This window comes from Caretta caretta, chromosome 4, assembly GCF_965140235.1.
Source record: "Caretta caretta isolate rCarCar2 chromosome 4, rCarCar1.hap1, whole genome shotgun sequence".
NCBI lineage: Eukaryota > Metazoa > Chordata > Testudines > Cheloniidae > Caretta > Caretta caretta.
In genome coordinates this window covers 129,603,050-129,626,192 of record NC_134209.1, presented here as the reverse complement: position 1 = coordinate 129,626,192, position 23,143 = coordinate 129,603,050, and the positions used below count along the sequence as shown (strand labels likewise).

Here is a 23,143-nt window from a genome sequence, read left to right as displayed (position 1 = left end):
TTTAACCTCTCTGCTTCAATTTACCTCCCACCACAATAAAAAACTAAGATATTTACCTGCCTCAATAGTGTTGTGAGAGTTAATTAACTAATGTTTGTGAAGAGCTTTGAAGATGAGCAGTATTAGTTAAGGGTGAAGGACTATTATTACCCACAGGCCAGGACAGAGTTGATCAGATCTTTACCAGATTTGTTTTATATGCAAAGAAATGTATTAATCCTTTCATAACTCAGTCTCATTTCAAGAAGGGATGTTACAATAAGAACTTAATACAGGCTATAAAGAGCAACTGCTTGATGTGAGTGTATAATAGCTAAGGAACTTTCATAAAGGGTATATCACAGTTCAGGGCAACTAGACCTCTATTTTCCTCTCACCGTGGTGGTCCAGCAAGGGCACATACTTTCAAGTTTCTGGCTCCCCAGTGGTCCCCTCTCTTGAGCAGAGTTGCATGTCTCTCTCCCTCCTGACCAAATTATTCCAGGCTGCCCAGTTCCCTGTCTATCCTGTGAATTCCCCAGCAAGACAGACTGTCTAAGCAGACCTGTTTTGCTTTCCTTCCCTCTTATCCCATGACTGCTTTCTTTGATTTAGAGCCTTTGTCAAAGGCTTTCTGAAAGTCCAAGTACACTATATCTCCTCTTGTCCATGTGCTTGCTCACACTCAAAGAATTCTAATAGATTAGTGCAGCATTATTTCCCTTTTCAAAAGCCAACAAATTGTGTTTATCTACGTGTCTGATAATTCTATTCTTCATTATAGTTTCAACCAATAGGCCTGGTGCAAGTAACTCAGAACCACCCCCATGAATAACAAACAACAAATAAATTTGTTAGTCTCTAAGGTGCCACAAGTACTCCTTTTCTTTTTGTGGATACAGACTAACACGGCTACTACTCTGAAACCCCATGAATCTGTGAGCCACTCTTACCCAGTTTGGGCCTCTGATCTTGTCCTCATGTAACAGGCAATCAGCAGACAAAGGGTTTCTCCTCAGGGCACAGATTCAAAACTGCTGGGTCTGGAGGTGAGAAGTTGCCTTTCCCTCCTCCCAAGTACTTCCTAGGATCCCACTTAACTTTGTTTGTCTAGCAAATGTTTCAGAGAGTCCTCTGAAGCTCATAGCACTTCCCAGGCTTTATATTAGTCATGCCTCCTCCCGAAATTCCCACAGTAATACACAATTGCATTAATATGTTTTTAATACTCCTAAAATACTGAAATATTATTCAATAAGGTTTGTCCAGGATATTGACATATCTATCAGAGTGTACGTTAAAGACATATTCAAAATATTTAAAATCCTTTCATGTAGGTATATGATTTAACTTCTACTGAGAATGGATATTAGTTGATAGATAAAAAAAGCTAAACAGTCTCAATGATTGGGAAGATTTTCAACGGCAGTAAGTGTGCCAGTCTGGTAATTCTATTCACCAGTGACACGCACACATACGTCAACAAATACAACAAATCTGAACTGAAGCATGTCTGCAGTAACTGTCACTTTAATTTACTACAACATATAACTAAACAGCACAATACAGGCGCTGAGAAAAGGGATAGCGAAATGTTCTCATTGCTGTGAAGACTCTGAAGCACAGAAAGGCAGGAGGATTTCTGATCGTAACAGAGCCCATTTTGACATGTTAAAAAACATCCTAATTTGGACTGAGCAGTGAACAACTAGCTCTAAACCCAAAAAAGGCAGAAAAAGGCTTTGCATAGCCATTCTTATTTCAGTGCTCTGCCCTCTAACAGCAAGGAACCAGAATTTATTGCTGTCCCCTCGGTCTATTCTTAAACAGGGAGAAAAAAATAGTACAGGAACCTGAAAATGCATCACATAACAATTGGAGCTAATTACCATTCAGGGTTCTGCTCCTATCACGGCTGCTCAAGGATAATTACTGTTAATGAAAGTGGTAGTTGCAGGCTTCTTGGCTTTGGCTATGTTGCCTTATAACAGACTGCTGCGTATGTTTGGGGTTCTGTACACCTCACCACTGAGGAATAACATGGATCCACACACTATGGCATCAAATTCAGACTAAGGAATTCATTTGTGAAATACCTAGCAAAGGAAAACATCATTCCTTGGGAGCACAAACCACAGCTCATCTGTGCCAGAAAATGCAGTTTTCCCGAACATGACAATGCTATTCCTTGACACAAAGCCATTTTGCACGTTAGTAAAGAACGCTCTTGTACACACACATGAGTAGGACAAGCTAGAATGTTAACTGACACTGGAGCAAAGTTATGCAGTACTTGTCTCCTCCCTGAACTCTCTTAGGCCAGCTCTACACTTGGAAGGCTTTGCCAGTATAAAGAAAAGGAGTACTTGTGGCACCTTAGAGACTAACCAATTTATTTGAGCATGAGCTTTCATGAGCTACAGCTCACTTCATCGGATGCATCGATGAAGTGAGCTGTAGCTCACGAAAGCTCATGCTCAGATAAATTGGTTAGTCTCTAAGGTGCCACAAGTACTCCTTTTCTTTTTGCGAATACAGACTAACACGGCTGTTACTCTGAAATTTGCCAGTATAGCTATTCTATACTAAGAAAGAGCTCCGAAATGGAAGCAGCTTATAACCGAAAATTTTTACTTTTATCAGTATCAGTTCACTGCAGCTGGGGCAGTGGCAGGGAGTGGAATAAACTATACTGGTAAAAGTGTAATTTTGCCAGTATAACTGCATCTACACGAGGGGCTTTTGCTGGCACAGCTAGGTTGATCACGCTCTAATGTCCCAATGTCAGCAAAAGTTTGTAGTGTAGACCTGGCCTTAGTCTGTCCCATACATGTAGTCTGGATTCTACCCTACTGTGCCCCATGGATGGTCATTTACATCTGTGCAAAGGAGACACGAAATGCTTCATCCTATCAGAATGATAGTTTTCATACACATTGTACTGGGATAAATAGTTACATCAAGTTTAAGGCAGAGAAGAGGCATCAGGCCTGCTGGGACTAACTCTGCTCATCGGGCAAATCAAGACATCGGAATGAGACATCAGAATGATGCTCACTGTGTAAAAGTTTCCAGAAAACATAGAAATACTTCCATGTCAAAGCATTTTCCTCTGATATCTTTTCCCCTCACACTTGCTACAACAGCAATCGTGGGTGGCAGCATAATGTTTCTTTATGTTTCTAATAAAAAAATTGTCGTTCACTTTAATAGGCGATGGTAGCAAAATAATCATACTGTCCCTCCCCACTATCCAAACTCATTTATATAATCAGCATAGATAAGACAACCTGATTATGCAGTTTTGCAACACAGAGATGTGAAGTGATATGGAACATTTCAAGCAAACAAATGTCATTGTTGCAGAAAGATAAGCACCAGGTAGAATTAACATAATCAAGCAAATATTATACAACTTCATCCTCTATAGAATCTCTCAAACAAACAAACAAACTTTCTGACAGAGTGAAATACAGTTAATGGCTGAAATAATGAATAACTGTGGGAGGGAGAAATTAAGAGATATAAACGAGGGAGGAAAGACATGTTTTCAGAATAAATCCAATGGGTAATGGAGAGTCAATAAGGCAAGTTGATGAAGTAGAGGGATACAACATGACTGTTCCAAACAGCAGGAACTGGAGATGAGAATGATGGTTTGAAGTGACAGAAGAGATCAGTGAGACACAGGCACAAGGGATAAAGAGGAATGCAGAGGGGGGGAAGTTCAATTTTTTTTTTTAAAGCATGCACCTGGAAACAGGTAAGCACTAGTGTTACTGAGCTCAAGATGTTTTTGTTTGTTTTAACCCAACAAAATACATGAGAAATAGAAACTTCATGGTGTACAACTAAGGCTGCAAAATCAAAAATATAGAAGTTGAAGGGCTATCAACACAGTGTAAGTGCTCCTGCTACGCGTACCGTAATCCTTCGCAGAAATTTTTTTTCCCAGTTAGCTGATGGCGGAGCTCAGTATCATTAGCATTGATGAGATGCATTTGGTAGTAACCCATAGCTGCCCACTATAGGGCAGGGGTGAAAGTAAGTCCAGTGACTTACAGGTACATTGGGGCCAGTTCTGGCCCCCAGGAGGGGAGGGGCGGGGCCTAGGGTGGAAGGGGCGGGGTTGAGGGGGTCAGAGCCAGCCCCAGCCCACCCTGTAAGGTAAGTGCCCCCCCTAGGGTAGCAGTAGCAGCAGTCCGGGGCTCCCCTCTTCTACCAGCCCAGCCCTTTAAATAGCCACCGGAGCCCTGGGGAAGCAGCGGGGGTCCAGCAGCTATTTAAAGGACCGGGGCGGCAGAGGCCACTGGAGCCCCAGCCCTTTAAATAGCACCCGGCCCCCCCCACCCTAGGGCTCTGGGGGCTGTTTAAAGGGCCTGGGGCTCCCCTGCTCTACTGCCCCAGCCCTTTAAATTGCCCCCAGAGCCCTGAAGTAGTGGCGGCGGGGCTCCAGAGGCTATTTAAAGGGCCGGGGTGGTAGAAGCAGGGGAGCCTGGGGCCCTTTAAATAGCCGCCAGAGCCCTGCAGCCGCTACCCCAGGGCTCCAGCAACAGGGCTCTGGAGGCAATTTAAAGGCATGGGGCTCCAGCCACTGCTGGGAACCCCAAACCCTTTAAACTGCCCCCTGGGGAAGCCTGGCTGCCCCAGTACGGTAATCCGGCTCTTGCCGGTATGCCGTACCAGGGCGTACCGGCTTACTTTCACCTCTGCTATAGGGTTTCTTGCACCTGCCTTTGAAGCAGTAGGCACTTGCCAATGTTAGTGACAGTGACTGCACTAGATGGACCATTGATCTGATGTAATATAATAATTTTTGTGTTCATTTGTCAGTGGGTGGTTGTTGTTTTTTACAGTCAGATTCATGTTTTTTCTTGGAGAGACAGGCAGTCTCTGATCCTGAATAACTTTATGCATCCAAACAGTCCCACTGAGGTCAATGCTATTATATGTCATCGATCCCTCGAGGTCGAGGATGATCTCTTTCACAAGTGTTTATTTTTTATGAGTCCTTTGATGACTGAGGAGTCTGATACTTGAGCCACAGGCTCGTTGGCAGGTGGTGTTGGAAGTCAGAATTGGGCCATGATTGCTGCATGACAGTTGTCTGTCTTTTCTTTCCTGGAGCTTTTCTGAGACCAGGGCAAGGCAATTTTCCTCAAAAATGGATGTTCCCTCTGACAAGTTTTCACCAGTTATCCCCATCCTGGGCTACTGTCTCCCAGTGTGTGGTGTTGGTGCCACATCTCTTGATGTTTACTGTCTTTAAAGTGTTTCTTTTGGCCTCCTCATTTCCTTTCTCCTTTGGTGAGTTGGGCATACAGCAGTTGTTTTGGTAAGTGTACATCAGGCATGTGCACACAGTGCCCGCTTCACCTCAGCTGGTGCTGGATAATCTGGGCCTCAGTACTGATGATGTTGGCCTCTGTGAGGACACTGGCATTAGTGCAGAGATCCTCCTACTTTATGTTGAGGATCTTACGAAGAAAATGCTGGTGCTGACGTTCTAAATTTTTCAGGTGTTTTCTGAAGGTCACCCAAGACTCACAACCATAGAGGAGAGTTGGGATTACCACCACTTTATAAACTAAAAGTCTAGTGTGTGTTCTGATGTTGTGATTGTTGAACACCTGGCAAGACAGTCCACCAAATGCAAGGCTGTCATAGCAGATTCTGTGCTGAATCTCGACATCTATGTCTGCCCTTTGTGAGAGATGGCTACCAAGACAGGCAAAGTATTCTACATTTTCCCGTTCTTTTTGTCAATGTAGATCTTCCTTGCTGGGTCTGATGATTGACCTGGAGCTGACTGATGGAGAACTTCTGTTTTGCTGATGTTCAGAGTTAGCCCTAGGCTTTTGTAACCTTCAGAGAAGCAATTAAGGGCCGTTTGTGATCCTCCTTTGAGTGTGCAACTACAGCAGAATCATCTGCGTACTGGAGTTCAGTTATTGTTGCCGATATTACTTTAGTTCTGGCATGGAGACGAGAAAGGTTGAAGAGGCTGCTGTCAGTCCAATATTGGATGCCAATGCCCTGTGGCAAATAGTCTTGGGTTAACATTTTCATAGCTGCTAAGAATACGGAGAAAAGGGTGGGTGTGAGTACACAACCTTGTTTTAAACCAATTCGGACGACAAAAGGGCTCAGAGGTAGAGCCACTGCACAGGATGGAGGCAGTCATCTGCTCATGAAGGAGTCTTACAATGGTGATAAATTTGCTTGGGCAGCCAAACTTTGACATGATTTTCCACAGAGCCTTACGGCTGACAGAGTCAAAGGTTTTGGTCAGATCGATAAAGGCCATATACAGCTCCTGGGGTCATTCTTGACACTTTTCCTGGATATGCCTGGCTGCAAAAGTCATGTTGGTTGTGCCTCATGATGGTCTGAAGCCACACTGGGACTCTGGAAGTACTTCCTCTGCAAGAGGGAGCAGGCAATTCAGTAAGATTCCAGCAAGAATCTTCCCAGCAATGGAGAGGAGGGCAATGTCTCAATAGTTGCCACAGTCGGCCCTGTCTCCCTGTTTGAAAATGGTGACTATGGTAGCATTACAAAAGTCAGCAGGGATTTCTTCAGTGCACCAGATTTTGAGGAGCAGCAAGTGAAGCTTGTTAGTCAGTGTTTCTCCCCCCACTTTCAGTACTTCAGCTGGTATGCCATCAGGACCTGGTGCTTTATTTTTTTTCATTTGTTTAATTGCTTTGCGGACCTCCTCAGGTGTTGGTAGGTTGGCAAGAGTTTCCCAGATTGGGTGCTGAGGGATAGAGTCAATGGTGTCATCAGTCACAGTTGATTCTCAATTTAAAAGCTTTTGTTAGTGTTCCTTCAAGAGCTCTTTGATGGATTCATTATCTTTAAGAAGGGTACTACCATCTCTAGATTTCAGCAGGGTGAGGCCACATGAGCTTGGTCCTTACAGAGTCTTTGTCTCACAAAAAAAGCTCCGCATATCATGTCTGTCAGCGAATATTTGGATTTCTTTTCCTTTGTCCTCCCACCATTTGTTTTTAATTTCTCAGATCCTCCTTTGAACTTCAGCTTTGAGCTGATGAAAAGAGCTCTGCTTCTCACTGAATGATTTTGCCAGTCGAAGAAAGCTTTTCTCTTCTGGTTCAAAAGGTCTGTGATCTCAATGTTGTTGTCATCAAACCAGTCCTGATGGTAGCAAGTAACAAGGTTGATGGATTCCGTGCAAGCCTCATGGATGGTCTGTTTTAGGGCTTCCCAGTCTTCTACAACACTTGTGTTGTCATTTCCAGGTGTGCATATAGCCAGTTTTTCCACTGAGGAGTGTTTGGAAGTTCTCTTGGTGCACTGAGGATTGAAGTCTTTGGATGCTGTATTGCCAGCTGTATGATTTGGATTGCTTCGGTACAATCCAACGGGGATGTTGCCAAATTGTTTTGTACATGTTGCTTTCTCTGAAAATTTGTTTGTGATCACAAGATCATGCTCTGCACATTTGCTGATTCGATACATTCGAAGGATGCCATTGGAATTGGTCTTGTCCACACCTTCCTTCCCAATGGTGGTACTCCATACTTTAGAATCTCAGCCAACTCTTGCACTAAAGTTCCCTAAGAGAATTATCTTATATGTTTTTGGAATAGACAGAATTTTATCAAGGTCAGTGTAGAATGATTCTTTCTGTTCTTCATCAGCGTCAAGTGTTGGTGCACTGATAATGGTAGCAAATGACTTATTGACCAATTGGATGTGGAGGGTCATAAGGCGCTCATTGATGCCGACAAGGAGCTCAGGCAGGCAGTTGGCTAGAAGGTTCTTGATTGCAAAGCCAACACTGTGTATTCACCTGTCGCTTGCTGGTTTTCCTTTCCAGAAGGAAGTGTAACCACCACCCTCTTTCCTCAAGTGGCCTTCACCTGCATGTCTTGTCTTGCTGGCAGCAGAAATGTTGATGATGTACCTCAAGAGTTCTTGGGCAATAACTGCTGTTCTGTGTTCAGGTCTTTAACTTTTTGAGTCGTCTAGTAGGGTACGGACATTCCAAGTTTTAAAAAAATGTTCATTTTTTCACTGCATTGGGAGTAATTCCTCTGGACATGGTTATCCAGTCAGGTATGGTGGGATAGTCAATGTTTGGGGCACCTTTTCTAGCCCCTTCCCCATATGGGGTGAGCAAAGGGGTTCCTAAAAAGGCCTGCTCAGTCATGACCGCTGCTGCTGAAAATGCCTCTGTATCCCAGCCCAGGGACATATGATGACCATCTTCCGCCTGCATGTGGGTCTGTAACTAAGCACAAGAATGGGTTAGCTACGGAGGTGGTTGAATCTCCTTCCTTAGAGGTTTTTAAGGTCAGGCTTGACAAAGCCCCGGCTGGGATGATTTAGTTGGGGATTGGTCCTGCTTTGAGCAGAGGGTTGGACTCTATGACCTCCTGAGGTCCCTTCCAACCCTGATATTCTATGATTCTATGACTAGGGACTCCAGGTGATCACTTCACCTGTCCCTGACGCCACTCATCCATCGCTGCAGGACTTTTATGCGTGGAGGTGGGGAAAAAGTTCTTCCTGTGAGAGAAGCCTGTGCGTGAGTAGCTTAATATGTCACACATCAGCAGTCACACAAATCTTGGCGGAAGAGGAGCCTGTGTCCAGTGCCAAGGAGGTCCAAGACGACCGGGGGTTTCTCCACCGTTGCAGCCTTCGTCTGCCTTCGCAGCCATTGAGAGGTGATCCTGTTTCATCCGCCTGCTCTGCCATTGAGGTCTTATACTGGGATGTGTTGTGTTGGGCTGCACTTTGTCTGAAACCTCACCTTCGACCTTGCCGCCATAGGCGACCCTACCAGGAGTACAGGACGTGGAGAAGCTATTATGTGTGAATGGGTAACACACATGCAAAATTAAATATATGCATAAGTATTTGAAGGTTCGGGCCATAATCACAGATTCTATTGTGTACTGAGGTGGCGGGGGGGAGGGGGTCTATCACCTAGCAAGACGGGACAGAAACTTTTTATTTAAATTAGGAGATAGGACTGCAACATATCAAACACCAATTCGTGCAGGAGGGGAAGGAAGTAGACAAAAGAAGCCGATATTACACCTGAAACTACACTTGCCATGCCCCAGTTTCCCTCAATGGAAAAAGGGGATGGTAGCCCAGCCAGTTTCTCATCCAGTTAACTCTAGACCAAAGCCATGACTTGGGCTCCAATGCCACAATGTGAACTGCAGGAGCAGACCTCCACACACACTGGAACCCCATTGACTTTAACAGGATTCCACACACAGGCATAAGAGTCTGCCCGCACAGATCAGATTCTAAGATCTAGACCTTAATTTGAGCAATAAGAATAGGCAGCTCTTGTGAGGGAGTTCTGGTGTTTTGAAGCAAGAAAATATTTAAGTTGGAAACTCAGCTACTGAGCAGAAATAGTAGCTCATTCAACATTTTTGTATGCTTCAGCACCATGAGGAACACTTGTGTTTGCTACATACTAAGCGTGTTGCTTACTACATCATTGTGCATACAGCATTTAATTCTCTTCTCCTAGTTCAATGCCTTTAGTGCAGTCTGGAACTTGCTTCACTATAGACAGTGCCTCTTAGCCAGGACACTCCTGTTTGTTAGAAATGATGGACAGAAAAAGTCACTTTTCATTACACTATTTTAATAAGTACAAAAATATTAAAATACATGGAGTGCTTGTGTCCCTAAACAGTATACAGTACTGATTTGGAGAAAGAGACTGCAGCCTAATATGGCTGACATCAAATTTTATGATAATACTATTGTTCTATTAGCACTTATAATGGTAATGTCGTATCATCTAGAGACTGCAGTCAAGAATCAGAGCACAGTATGGACATAAAACAAGAAGGGGCCCTGCCCCCAAAGAAATTGCAGTCTCAGGCTCCAGTACTACAATTTGCAATGTGCAAATGGACTGGTGTGCCAACTGATATCTAGCCCACATTGTAAATTGTAAGATTGGGACCTAAGTAGATAATCTTTAAGGAAAAGGAATTTAAACTCAAGTTTTGTGTGTTGAGATAGTTGCTGCAAGACCCCCTGATGCTAACAGAAGCAAGAAAATTCAGAACCAAACTGTAATTCTATTCTTAACTCATCCCCCCGTGCCTGGACATTACAGGGATCTCAATAGCAAATGCTAGAGTTAGGTTGCAAAGCCACTTTAATTTTTACCATGTGTGTAGGAATGCCTGGGGACAACATGTTATGTCAATGATGAATTGAAAGCCTTAGCTCTGAAGTTCCTTGCTTTTGTGGATTTATATCAAGACCTTAATGCTATTTCAAATCCCGATTTTGTACTTCAGCCAAGCCCCTGATTGTTAAAACATTTCAGTGGTTTATTAACCTCCTGTAGCTTTCAATTAAGCAAAGGCAAGCAGTAAACTAGTTGTTTACCACACATACAAACTGCTCAGAAACAAGTTCCTCTGGTCTCAAAGTATCAATAGTTAGTTTGTTTCTTTCTCTGGATCAAGTGACAAGCTCACAGACAGATGATAACATTTTCATTGCTGTACCTCAAAGATTAACAGGCTCTCTCTTGATTCCCTTCAATTACATGCCTAAAAGAATCCTCAAAGTCCTCTCAAATTCATTCCATCCATCTAGCATGACAACCTTCACCTGTTACATTTAGGAAGGAAACAATCTTTACAATTGGTAAGTTCTGCTGAGAGGGTGATATGTATCATTGCCACCTAGTCATCAATAAAGATCACCCACTCCATTGCACTTGATTTGATTCCCATCAGCTGACATAAATGTTACTTTATTTTTCTCATGACTTCTTTCCACTATGGAAAGAAAAAGCCCCTTCCAAATGTAAAAAGAAAAGGAGTACTTGTGGCACCTTAGAGACTAACCAATTTATTTGAGCATGAGCTTTCGTGAGCTACAGCTCACTTCATCGGATGCATACCGTGGAAACTGCAGTAGACATTATATACACACAGAGACCATGAAACAATACCCCCTCCCACCCCACTGTCCTGCTGGTAATAGCTTATCTAAAGTGATCATCAAGTTGGGCCACTTCCAGCACAAATCCAGGTTTTCTCACCCCCCCCCCCCCCCACACACACACAAACTCACTCTCCTGCTGGTAATAGCTTATCCAAAGTGACCACTCTCCCTACAATGTGCATGATAATCAAGGTGGGCCATTTCCAGCATAAATCCAGGTTTTCTCACCCCCCCACCCCCATACACACACAAACTCACTCTCCTGCTGGCAATAGCTCATCCAAACTGACCACTCTCCAAGTTTAAATCCAAGTTTAACCAGAACGTCTGGGGGGGGGGTAGGAAAAAGCAAGGGGAAATAGGCTACCTTGCATAATGACTCAGCCACTCCCAGTCTCTATTTAAGCCTAAATTAATAGTATCCAATTTGCAAATGAATTCCAATTCAGCAGTTTCTCGGTGGAGTCTGGATTTGAAGGTTTTTTGTTATAAGATAGTGACCTTCATGTCGGTGATTGCGTGACCAGAGTGATTGAAGTGTTCTACGACTGGTTTATGAATGTTATAATTCTTGACATCTGATTTTTGTCCATTTATTCTTTTACGTAGAGACTATCCAGTTTGACCAATGTAAATGGCAGAGGGGCATTGCTGGCACATGATGGCATATATCACATTGGTGGATGTGCAGGTGAATGAGCCTCTGATAGTGTGGCTGATGTTATTAGGCCCTGTGATGGTGTCCCCTGAATAGATATGTGGGCACAGTTGGCAACGGGCTTTGTTGCAAGGATAGGTTCCTGGGTTAGTGGTTCTGTTGTGTGGTATGTGGTTGTTGGTGAGTATTTGCTTCAGGTTGCGGGGCTGTCTGTAGGCAAGGACTGGCCTGTCTCCCAAGATTTGTGAGAGTGTTGGGTCATCCTTCAGGATAGGTTGTAGATCCTTAATAATGCATTGGAGGGGTTTTAGTTGGGGGCTGAAGGTGACGGCTAGTGGCGTTCTGTTATTTTCTTTGTTAGGCCTGTCCTGTAGTAGGTGACTTCTGGGAACTCTTCTGGCTCTATCAATCTGTTTCTTTACTTCCGCAGGTGGGTATTGTAGTTGTAAGAAAGCTTGATAGAGATCTTGTAGGTGTTTGTCTCTGTCTGAGGGGTTGGAGCAAATGCGGTTGTATCGCAGAGCTTGGCTGTAGACGATGGACCGTGTGGTGTGGTCAGGGTGAAAGCTGGAGGCATGTAGGTAGGAATAGCGGTCAGTAGGTTTCCGGTATAGGGTGGTGTTTATGTGACCATTGTTTATTAGCACTGTAGTGTCCAGGAAGTGGATCTCTTGTGTGGACTGGACCAGGCTGAGGTTGATGATGGGATGGAAATTGTTGAAATCATGGTGGAATTCCTCAAGGGCTTCTTTTCCATGGGTCCAGATGATGAAGATGTCATCAATATAGCGCAAGCAGAGTAGGGGCTTTAGGGGACGAGAGCTGAGGAAGAGTTGTTCTAAATCAGCCATAAAAATGTTGGCATAATGTGGGGCCATGCGGGTACCCATAGCAGTGCCGCTGATCTGAAGGTATACATTGTCCCCAAATGTAAAATAGTTATGGGTAAGGACAAAGTCACAAAGTTCAGCCACCAGGTTAGCCGTGACATTATCGGGGATAGTGTTCTTGATGGCTTGTAGTCCATCTTTGTGTGGAATGTTAGTGTAGAGGGCTTCTACACCCACAGTGGCCAGGATGGTGTTATCAGGAAGATCGCCGATGGATTGAAGTTTCCTCAGGAAGTCAGTGGTGTCTCGAAGGTAGCTGGGAGTGCTGGTAGCGTAGGGCCTGAGGAGGGAGTCTACATAGCCAGACAATCCTGCTGTCAGGGTGCCAATGCCTGAGATGATGGGGCGCTCAGGATTTCCAGGTTTATGGATCTTGGGTAGTAGATAGAATATCCCAGGTCGGGGTTCCAGGGGTGTATCTGTGCAGATTTGATCTTGTGCTTTTTCAGGAAGTTTCTTGAGCAAATGCTGTAGTTGCTTTTGGTAACTCTCAGTGGGATCATAGGGTAATGGCTTGTAGAAAGAGGTGTTGGAGAGCTGCCGAGCAGCCTCTTGTTCATATTCCGACCTATTCATGATGACAACAGCACCTCCTTTGTCAGCCTTTTTGATTATGATGTCAGAGTTGTTTCTGAGGCTGTGGATGGCATTGTGTTCCACACGGCTGAGGTTATGGGGCAAGTGATGCTGCTTTTCCACAATTTCAGCCCGTGCACGTCGGCGGAAGCACTCTATGTAGAAGTCCAGTCTGCTGTTTCGACCTCCAGGAGGAGTCCACCTAGAATCCTTCTTTTTGTAGTGTTGGTAGGGAGGCCTCTGTGGATTAGTATGTTGTTCAGAGGTATTTTGGAAATATTCCTTGAGTCGGAGATGTCGAAAATAGGATTCTAGGTCACCACAGAACTGTATCATGTTCGTGGGAGTGGAGGGGCAGAAGGAGAGGCCCCGAGACAGGACAGCTGGTCACTTTGGATGGGCTATTACCAGCAGGAGAGTGAGTTTGTGGGGGGGGGGGGGGGGGGGGGCGGAGGGTGAGAAAACCTGGATTTGTGCTGGAAATGGCCCAACTTGATGATCACTTTAGATAAGCTATTACCAGCAGGACAGTGGGGTGGGAGGGGGTATTGTTTCATGGTCTCTGTGTGTATATAATGTCTACTGCAGTTTCCACGGTATGCATCCGATGAAGTGAGCTGTAGCTCACGAAAGCTCATGCTCAAATAAATTGGTTAGTCTCTAAGGTGCCACAAGTACTCCTTTTCTTTTTGCAAAGACAGACTAACACGGCTGTTACTCTGAAACCTTCCAAATGTAGTCCAAATGGTAAAAAGCCTTCAAGTGCAAGCAAGAGTGATAACATTTTTTTTTAAACCTTAGTTCCTTCCCATCAGCCATTTCACAAAGCCTGGAAGGTCTGGACTATGGTCTTTGATCAGCTCAGATGACAAGACGTTTTCTTTTAACAAAGTACTTACTTCTTAAACCACACCCTCTCCTGATTTCAATGGCCTTGAATAAAAGTTACAGGAGTAGCTATCCTGAAAAATAGAATCTTCTCTTGTAGCCAAATATAATGAAAGATGTGGGAATGGTAAAATTCTGTTCATCTGTTCTTCAATTACCTTAATTCTGAGTTGGAGTAGGCCCACCCTCAATTTAAGTGAAAGACTTTGTAGCCTTGTCTCTGGGGCAGATTACCTGGATGCCTTACAAGTGTCAAACTGTGAAGGGTGATTTGTGACGTGAAGCACAGGGTACCCAATTTATTTTACTAAAAAACTCCTCCGATTCCTTAAGGACTCAGAACTCACTCACATAAGTAAATGGGCCCTGCTTCATTACTAATACTACCTGAGCATAACGGACCAATGCATTTTAATTATTGCTAAAAGTCAAATAATAAGTGACACGCTATTTTCATCCTCTGGGAGCAACAGCAATTTACCTGTCCAAAAATAATATAATTTGCAGCAAAATGAAAATCCCAGTGTGGATAATAATTTTCTAAAATGTACCCACTACTGTCAATCAACCAAAGCCGATCTAAACCATTTGCTAATGCACCAGATAATTTAAACGTTATAATATCCTTTAAAATCCCATAAAATAAATACAATACCTCACCCAAGACTCAGTCTTTATCATTTTCATTTCACTTCTTAGACAGCTCCTAATTGGGTCTAGTATTCTAATATGTGTGCAACATCCATTAAGGATAAAGGGAGCTATGCACATCAATCTAATAGGAAATTAGGGGTGCAGACTGTGATTTCAGTTACACCACTCAGGATTAAGGACCATGTGCTAATATCAATTACACCAGCATAAATCTAGAACAATTCAACTGCCTTGAAATACTCCAGATTTACACAAGTGAAACAGATCAGAATCTAGCCCTAGATCATTAGCATTTCCATAAGGTAATGCTCACCTTCCTCAAATATTTAATGAGACAGCTTGAAAGAAGCCTTAAAGATTGTATGTAATATAGAGAAACTAATGGAAATACTGTTACAAGACACAGATGAGGAATGTAATTTAATGTAAAGGTACATTACTCACACATAGGGAAATTTACAGGGAGGCTACTTCACAGTAGAATTATTCCTGTTATTTCCTTTCACAGACATGAAGATTCATATTTACACAATCTCTGGTCATTGGATAGTTGCTGGTACACAAGTTATTTTGCATGGTTTCGCCCCCAGTCCTTCCCCCATTATAAAAATGTTATTCATAAGCAGCAGGCTCTCCAATGTGATTATAATAACAGTGCTCGACTGCTATACTGTTATTACAGTCCATCCATGTGCCAAGGATACCAAATGGGAAACAAACTACTGATATTATCTTTGACAGACCAGTCCTTCTGTTCTGGGGATGGCTTATGCTGGATCTCACCATGCAGTGAGTTGCTGAAATGGACAGTAGATGTGGGTGTGGGGAGGAGAACAATTATTCATTCTCCTAAAGCTGGATGAATTCACCCCAAATCTCTTTGTGTCACCTCATTTATTTACATTTATACAAAAAATATTTATGCCAGAACTAGTAGTCTGTGATGCAACATTTCATTTAGAGGGTCATTGTGTTAGCAATGGTTGACTGAGGCCATTTCTCATAAACCATCATAAAACTGATAGTACACTTGGCAATTATGCCAAACAATTAAGCCTAAATTAAGTTACCGAAAATGACATTGGGCAAAATTCATCTGTGCCGTAACCCTACTGATCTCAAAGATGTTACACCAGGGAAGAATTTGCCCACTGCCTTTTCTTTTGGAGCAAATGAAAAATGTTACCTAATGGGGACAACTTGCAGCTAAATATATACGAAAAAGCCTCTTCCAATCCTTTTTAATTTAAAAAAATAATAGATTCATAGATATTAAGGTCAGAAGGGACCATTATGATCAACTAGTCTGACGTCCTGCACAACGCAGGCCACAGAATCTCACCCACCCGCTCCTGCGATAAACCTCTCATCTATGTCTGAGCTATTGAAGTCCTCAAATCGTGGTTTAAAGACTTCAAGGTGCAAAGAATCCTCCAGCAAGTGACCCGTGCCCCATGCTACAGAGGAAGGCGAAAAACCCCCAGGGCCTCTTCCAATCTGCCCTGGAGGACAATTCCTTCCCGACCCCAAATATGGTGATCAGCTGAACCCTGAGCATGTGGGTGAGACTCACCAGCCAGATACCTAGGAAAGAATTCTCTGTAGTAACTCAGATCCCACCCCATCTAACATCCCATCACCGGCCATTGGGCCTATTTACCATGAATATTTAAAGCTCAATTAATTGCCAAAATCATGATATCCCATCATACCATCCCCTCCTAATACTAAAGGCGTTTACCCTAATGTAGACACTTCTTAATTATTCATTAAATATCAAAATGCCTGGAATGAGAAACATTTTTTTTTTAATATCACCTTTCCGTAAAGGGAAAAAAGGAGTTGCTACAAGGTCTGAAAACGTTAGCTAGAAATGCAACAGTGACAAATCTAGACAATATTTACTTCTGTTTGATGAGGTAAAGGAGAATTTGGTCTTTGTTTCCATATTTGTATGGAATCTATAAGGGAATCTTGAGGAGGAGTAGAGAGGTTATTTGTAGGGCTGTTAAGTGATTAAAAAAATTAATCACAATTTAAAAAAATGAATTGCGATTAATCACACTGAACCAACAACAATAGAAGACCATGTATTTAAATATTTTGGATATTTGCTACATTTTCAAATATATTGATTTCAGCACAGAATATAAAGGGTACAGGGACTCATTTTATATTTCTTTTTGATTACAAGTTTCTTTTTGATTACAAGTATTTATACTGTAAAAAAAACAAAAGAAATTTTTCAATTCACCTAATACAAGTACTGTACTGTAATCTCTTTATCATTAAAGTTGAACTTACAAATGTAGAATTATGTACAAAAAACAACTGCGTTCAAAAATAAAACAATGTAAAACTTTAGAGTCTGCAAGTTCACTCAGTCCTACTTCTTGTTCAGCCAATCACTCAGACAAACAAGTTTGTTTACATTTGCAGGAAATAATGCTGCCTGCTTCCTGTTTACAATGTCACCTGAAAGTGAGAACAGACGTTCTCATGGCACTCTTGTAGCTGGCGTTGCAAGATATTTACGTACCAGATGCACTAAAGATTAATATGTCCCTTTGTGCTTCAACCACCTTTCCAGGGGACATGTGTCCATGCTGATGATGGATTCTGCTCGATAACAATCCAAAGCAGTGTGGATCAACGCATGTTCATTTTCATCATCTGCGTCAGATGCCAACAGCAGAAGGGTGATTTTCATTTTTGGTGGTTTGTGTTCTATAGTTTCCGCATCAGAGTGCTGCTTTTTTAAGACTTCTGAAAGCATGCGCCACACCTCGTCCCTCTCAGATTTTGGAAAGCACTTCAGATTCTTAAACCTTGGGCCGAGTGCTGTAGCTAACTTTAGAAATTTCACATTGGTACCTTTTTTGTGTTTTGTCAAATCTGCAGTAAAAGCATTCTTAAAATGAACAGCATGTGCTGGGTCATCATCTGAGACTGCTACAACATGAAATATAGGGCAGAATCAGGGTAAAACAGAGCAGGGGACGTACAATTCTCCCCCAAGGAGTTCAGTCACAAATTTAATTAATGCATTATCTTTATAACAAGTGTCATCAGCATGGAAGAGTGTCCTTCGGAATGGTGGCCAAAGCATGAAGGAGCATATGAATGTTTAGCATATCTGGCATGCAAATACCTTGCAATGCTGGCTACAAAAGTAACATGTAAATGCCTGTTCTCACTTTCTGGTGACATTGTAAGTAAGAAGAGGGCAGCATTATCTCCTGTAAATGTAAATAAATTTCTTTGTCTTAGCGATTGGCTGGACAAGAAGTAGGACTGACTGGACTTGTAGGCTCTGAAGTTTTACATTGTTTTGTTTTCGAATGCAGTTATGTAACAAAAAAAATCTACATTTGTAAATTGCACTTTCACGACAAAGAGATTGCACTACAGTAATTGTATGAGGTGAATTTTTACAGTGCAAATATTTCCAATAATAAATAAAAATAATATACACTGAATTACAACGCAGATTACAATATATATTAAAATGTTGAAAAAGATCCAAAATATTTAATAATTTTCAATTGGTATTCTATTGTTTAACAGTGTGATTAAAGCTGCTATTAATCACGATTAATTTTTTTGAGTTAATCATGTGAGTTAACTGCAATTAATCAACAACCCTAGTTATTTTACCTCTGCATTTGGCACTGGTGTGACCACGCTAGAATACTGTATCTGGTTCTGGTGCCCACAATTCAAGAAGGATGTTCATAAATTGGGGAGAGCTCAGAGAAGAGCCTCATGAATGAGTAAAGGATTAAAGGAAAACATGCCTTATAGTGATAGACTCTAGGACCCCAATCTATTTAGTTTAACAAACAGAACGTTAAGGGGTGACATGATTACAGTCTATAAGGAACTATATGGGGAACAAATATTTAATAATGGTCCCTTCATTCTAGCAGAGAAAGCTATAACACAATCCAATGGCTGAAAGTTGAAGCTAGACAAATTCAGACTATAATTAAGGTGTAAATTCTTAACACTGAGGGTAATTCACGACTGGAACAATTACCAAGGGTCATGGTGGATTCTCTATCACTGACCATTTTTTAAATCAAGGTTAGATGTTTTTCTAAAAAAGACATGCTCTAGGTATTATTTTGGGGAAGTTCTATGGCCTATGTTATACAGGAGGTCAGACTAGGTAATCGCAATAGTTCCGTCTGGACTTGGAATCTATGAAATCTGTTGGCAACTTTTCTGTTTACAGGGGTGTATACACACCTGCATGTGTTCTCAACCACACACAAAGAACAGAACACTAAAAAAGTTTTCCACTGCTTTTGTATTGCTATATGTTTACATACATCAGTACTGAAGGTGAATCTGAAATAATTCCTCTGTCTTCTTTACCTACCTGTTCTCACTTTAAAAGGGTGAGAAGCACAGACCCTAAATGCAGATGTATTTAAAACAAACAAAACATGTTTTAAAAAACCTAGTATGAATTCAATATTTTTATAATTACTTTAACAATTCAGTTAAAAGCATTTTGTTTGAATGAAATGTTCCCCAGAGATTCAGGAAGTGAAATACTTCCAAAAATAGAATTGAAACTAACTAGTGTAGGTTCATTGTTAAGTTTGAGAGAAAAACAACAAACTAAAGGCACACAAATGGGATTAAATGGTGAAAAGAAAAATCAGTTTTTAAATCCTGGTAAATTTAATGGTCTCAGGTGTAAGAAAAAGAGGTATGGAATTTTTTCCCAAAAATATATTATTTCTAACCAGACACTTTGGACCTATTCCAACTCCCGTTGAAGGAAACAGAAGTTGTGTCATTGATATGAGTAAGGAGATCAGATTGGGCCTATAGTCTTTCTGAGCCTCTGTAATACTAACATTCCTCATGTCCAACCATCAAGCACTTTACCCAAGTCCACATATGAACTGGACACTCTGATGTGTTTGAAAGCATCTGTCAGGAAATTAGCTTAATCATCAGTCAGCCCTTTAATAAACATCTCTTTCTTTCCATAGGAGTACACCAAGTAAAAACAAAGTCACAATGTAGATGCTTCCGTAGGCACCAATTCCCCAGGTGCTCTGGGGCTCAAGCACCCACAGGGGAGGGGGGGAAGGGAGTGCTCAGCACCCATTGACCATCACCCTGCCTGTGCTCCACCCCAAGGCCCCGCCCCCGCTCAGCCTCTTCCCCTGTGGCCACAACCATGCTGCGCCCCTCCTCTACCCCTTCCTCTGAGACCCCCCTGCTCACTACTCTCCACACCCTCCCCCTGTCCCTCGCCCTTAAGGCAGGAGGGGGCAGAAAGGAACGAGTGGCAGGTGGGAGGTGCTTGGGGGAGGGGGCAGAGAGGAGCGGGCAGGACGCACTCAGGGGAGGGGCTGGAGCAGGGGCGAGGGGCCGAGCAGGAATGGGGACTCGGGGCTGAAGCACCCACCAGCAAAAACAAAAGTCAATGCCCATGGATGCTTCATGGAGTATATTTCTATTCAAGCCAAAAAATCTGCAAAAATCCATCTGGAATCTTTCATTCCGTTATGACGTTTCATGAAATATCATTTCATTGATGTTTTGGACATCTCTAGTTCTTCCTCCTCCCACTTTTAAGTAAACACTTTATCTGCCTAGAAATTGCATATGTCCTTGGATAACACTAAAAGAAAACAGATACTGTGAACTTTGCTTTGTTCACCAAATGTTTATCACCTACAACTGTGACTTTCCCTTAGATGGAGCTTTATCTTGCCAAGACAATTCAATGCACTTCACAAAAGATATACAATAGTATAATAATAGCGTGCAGTGCCAAGCTGATGACTGACAACAAAGGGAAAACTAGAGAATAGTTGGTGCGCAGATTTCAAATGATGCCACTCATGATTTCCGAGGCTGCGTGCAGAATCATTTAGGATATACATCATGATTCCCAAAGCTATCATCCATTCATTCCATGGTGTCTAGAATTGACAAATGTGAACATTTAACACTTATTCTGCCTCCCCTCCCCGATTTACTCAGATATGCCGGGAAGTCTATTCTTTATTATTCTTGCGTAAGCATGGGGCTGTGCAATGTTTAAAAAGCACTCACAGGGCTCAATCCTGAGAGATACTGAGTGCTCTCAACAGCCATTGAATAACATGGGAGGCAAGCGGGCTCACCAACTAATAGGATAAGGCCCTTATTTCCCTGCGAGTGTTCACTTGGCATAAGGGCATATTGAATTTCAAAATGCTCAAGCATGCAAGTTTCAACAACATTCAGAAAACAAATTCCATCTCTGACCTTTTAAAAACACTGTTATATCATCATTCTGTAAGAATGAATTTATTTTTCTACTCAATATATTCCATGCAATGGCTGTAGGCATTAATGTAGCTAGGATTAAAATCAGGTCAACAGTACTGAGAATAAATAGCACTTTAACCTAGAGAATACAAATGTGCCAGAACACCCAAAATGGTTATAGTTGATCTGCTTGCTTTAAAATTCAATATTTTTAGTGCCAAGTTAATGTTCTTTCAGCTTCCTCTATGTGGAACAACAACGAACAGCTAGACATTTCACAGAAGATTATGCATAAGCTATCAAAGTTTAGAGGTGGAAAAAAGACATCATTATTATGAACCATATGGTAGCACCTAGACCCACCCCCCTCAAGATCAGGGCTCCAGGGAGCTAGGAACTGCACAACCATATAGCAAAAGACAGTCCCATCCCCAAAGAGCTTACAATTTAAACAGCCAAGACAGACAAAGAGTGGGAGGGAAAAGACACAGAGAGGTGAAACCACTTGCCCAAGGTCACATATATTAGTGGCACCCAGGTCTCCTGAATCCCAGTTCAGTGACCAACCACCCTACCAAACTGCACCTTTTAGACTAGTGAGTCCATCCCTTGCAAGTGCTGGATATTTTGTGTGTGTCTGGCTTGCTCTCTCCATGTATACATATTGCCAGAGGGATGCAATCATGCCTATTACATTTAAGGCAAAGAGGACAGAACTGCAACCATGTCCAGTCAGGACAACTGCTAATCAGGATGCCCGAACTATTAATTGGAATATCCCTTCCCCCTGCTCTATCTAATCTGATGATTCCCATGAATATTCCACAATATTCATTGCAAGCATTATTTTCTACTTCAGCAGGAGATACTCTAACGCAATGAGTGCCTTCTCAGCTGCCACTGGGGTTTAACTTGAGACCTCCTGAGCTAAAGCATGAGTCTCTACAGCTTGTGCAAAAGGACTAAATCTACTTGTTGGTAGCTCTAGCAGACTCATATCCTTGCGAATCAGACACACTGGGGAGGCTTGTAACAAACATTTAACAGTGGGGTTGCACATACACCATGATACGGGGGGTTATTTGTGTTCCTGTGGAATTTCAATGCACAGATCTCTATTACACATATATCACAGCATTTCTCAAATGCGGGCCACCAGTTGCTTTTCCTGCAGCCACAGCCTCCTGGGCTGTGATTCATAGAATCATAGAATATCAGGGTTGGAAGGGACCTCAGGAGGTCATCTAGTCCAACCCCCTGCTCAAAGCAGGACCAATCCCCAATTTTTGCCCCTGATCCCAAATGGCCCCCTCAAGGATTGAACTCACAACCCTGGGTTTAGCAGGCCAATGCTCAAACCACTGAGCTATGGAGGGGCAAAGCAGCAGTCCCTCTCTCTCCCTGTTGCTCCTGGATGCACCACCTTGGTGTTGTCTGCAGGGGCTGCAAGTAGGGTTGGGCCCTGCCCCCCACTGGAGACAGCTGGGACACAACGCTGAAGGTGCAGGCAGCTGGTGAGTTCCCCATCTTCACAGGTATGGCGGGGCTCAGGCTTTGGGCTTCACCCCTGGGGTGGTGGGGCAGCAGGCTCCAGCTGCATGACTTCAGGCTACATCCTGTCCCCCAGCCACAGGGCTTTGGGCTCTGGCTCTGGGGCTTCGGCCCCCACTGTCTCCCCTAACTCCATCGCCCCTGGCCCCTACTGCCTATCCTGACCACTCCCCATACAGGGCTTAATTTGTAGCTCAGGCTTGCTGGGGCTGAGTAAGTCTTCTGTGAAAAGTGATACTTTTATGTTTGATAATATCACTTTTTACAATAGATTTACTAGCTAGCAATAAATAAATTACAGTGATTTGGATGTGTTTATGTGTGTATTTTTTGGTTTTTCCTAAAGCTAATTAAGTATTTTAGGAAAAAGCATGAGAGCGGCCACCAGCAAGAGTTGGTGGCCACACTCGGAGCCACCAAAAAATTTGTCCTGAGAACCCCTGAACTGCCCTCTACTGGATGGATCAATCAATCAATCAGTAGTAATAAAGTGGTTACGTCAGATCCCCTTCATATATACATTAGTTCCATCTATAATTTAATCTGGTTAAAATTGCTCCAGGCCAATGGGGGCTGCGGGAAGCGGCAAGGGCCAAGGGACGTGCTGGCCGCCCTTCCTGCAGCTCCCATTTGCCTGTAGCGGCGAACCATGGCCAGCAGGAGCCGTGATCGGCCGAATCTGTGGATGTGGCAG

General features: G+C 42.8%; 1 protein-coding gene across 5 annotated transcripts in view; it reads right to left on the bottom strand.

The window, feature by feature from the left end:
- The window catches only part of SORCS2 (sortilin related VPS10 domain containing receptor 2), an 843,749-nt gene that overhangs the window by 626,853 nt on the left and 193,753 nt on the right, over positions 1–23,143 (bottom strand). The window lies entirely within an intron of this gene.